The 2,289-nt window shown below is 39.2% G+C and overlaps 1 pseudogene; it reads right to left on the reverse strand.

The window, feature by feature from the left end:
- Positions 1-200: 200 nt before the first annotated feature.
- On the reverse strand, positions 201-1,999 carry LOC115838556 (annotated as a pseudogene).
- Positions 2,000-2,289: the final 290 nt, after the last annotated feature.

Genomic DNA, 2,289 nt, shown 5'->3' on the forward strand with positions numbered 1-2,289 from the left:
ACAATGGGGTGGTGGTCGCGATTGATTTAAATAGCATAGACAGTTGAATAATTTTTGAGGGTGAGGAAGTGGGGTTGTTGTGTGAGGATTCTGTGGGTGTGGATGCCTTGTACAGTTCTGGGTTTTGATTAGTGGTAGTTGCTGGTTGATCATTATTTGTTAGTATTTATGTTGCAATTGAAATTACTCGGGGTAATAGATTATACAATTAAGAGTAGGGTTAGAAAGGATGGAATGAAAAAGAGAGAATGTAGAGTTTAATTAGGCCTTTTTGAGTAGATATAGTGGTAATGGAGGCTGAGACTTGAGTTTGTGAAATGGTCTTTGGTATAGACTTTTCTAGTCGAATTAGGTCTAGTAGAAGTGAAGCCAGATTTTGGCTTGTGAATGGGCTTGAGTAAGGGGTTGTATGCTGTATTGTGGCTAAATAGAAACCTAGTATATTGGAGAAGTTGAACGTCTGTAATGGGTACTTTAGTTTAAGGTTGTTAGTTATGAGATTAAGCTCTATGGCTAGTAAGAGGCCTAAGGTGGCCACATCTAGGGCTGTGAGCTTTAGGTGGAGTGGCATAGTTGTTTCGGGGGATGAAGCAGGAATAACACTGTTGGCGATGAGGAATCTGGCGAAGATACTGCCGATTGTTAGGCGCTTGAGTTAATCAGGAAGGGATTGTTTTCGTTAATAATAATCAGAGTTGTGAAGTGGGGTTTTCCTATTAGAGCGAAGAAAATAATACGGGCCCTATAGACAGCTGTTAAGGAGGTGGCAACAAGAGTAATAGAAAGGGATCAGGCATTGGTGTATGACGTGTTTGTGGTTTCAATAATAAGGTCTTTAGAGTAAAAGCCTGTGAGGAAAGGCATACCTGTAAGTGCAAGGCTGCCAAAAATAAGGGAGGAGGAAGTGCGGGGTAAAGTCTTGAATAGCCCTCCTGTTTTTCAGATATCTTGTTCATCATTGAGATTATGGATGATGGACCCTGAATATATAAATTATATAGCTTTAAAAAAGGCATGGGTACAGATGTGAAGGAATGCTAGGTGTGGCTGATTCATGCCAATTGTGACTATTATAAGGCCCAGCTGGCTTGAGGTGGAAAATGCTATGATTTTTTTTGATATCACTTTGTGTTAGAGTGCAGATTGCTGTAAATGAGGTGGTAACAGCCCCTAGACATAATGTAAACGTTTAAATTGATAGATTATTTTCTATAAAGGGTAGAAGCAGATGAACAGAAAAACTCCTGCTACAACTAAAGTGCTGGAGTGGAGTAGGGCTGAGACTGGGGCTGGGCCTTCTATGGCTGATGGAAATCAGGGATGGAGGCTGAATTGAGCTGACTTTCCTGCTGCTGCTAAGAGAAGACTAATTAACGGAAGGGCGTGGGGGGTAAGGCTTAGAATATATGCTTGTTGAAGCTCTCATGTGTTGGAGGATAAGAGGAATCATGCTATAGCTAAAATAAAGCCAATGTCGCCGATGCAGTTGCACAGAATTGCTTGGAGGGCTGCTGTATTAGCATCTGCTCGGCCGTATCATCAGCCAGTTAGTAAGCAAGACATAATTCCTACACCTTCTCATCTGATAAAGAGTTGAAAGAGGTTGTTGCCAGTTACCAGAATTCGTGTTGTGATGAGGAAAGTAAGTATTTGAAAAATTGATTAATGTTTGGGTCTGAGTTTATGTATCACATTGAGAATTCTACAATAGATCAGGTAACAAATACTGCTCCTGGGATAAACATTGTGGAGAAGTAGTGTAGTTTGAAGCTTAGTGAGAGTTTAAGAGTTTGGATTGTCATTCAGTGTCAGTTTGAGATGACTTATAAACATATAAACATATAAACATTGTTGTAGGGATGAGGCTAATGATGAATGTGCATGCGATAGATATTTTCACATAATTTGGGTATGAACCTTTTTTGTAGAGGTTGGTTAAGATAGTAAAAATCGCTAAGATTAAGGGGATCAGGGCTATTATGGAAGTGGAAAAATACATGTTTGTTACTTTTATTTGGAGTTACACCAATGTTTTTGCTTCCTAAGACCAACAGATACCTCTAATCCCTTAAAAGTTGAGAAAGCCATGTTGTTAGGCATGAGGGCGTGAGTTAGCAGTTTTTGCGTACTTTCTTGGTAGAAAAGAAGTTGCAGGCTTCTGTTATTAGGTTCACAATTTAATGTTTTGGTTAAACGATACCTACAGCATGCAAACTCCATAATAATTTTAGACCTTAAGGATAATAGGAAAATAGGTGCAAGATGTATAAGTATTAATGTATTTTCTTG

The sequence above is a fragment of the Nomascus leucogenys genome, chromosome 15, assembly GCF_006542625.1.
Source record: "Nomascus leucogenys isolate Asia chromosome 15, Asia_NLE_v1, whole genome shotgun sequence".
NCBI lineage: Eukaryota > Metazoa > Chordata > Mammalia > Primates > Hylobatidae > Nomascus > Nomascus leucogenys.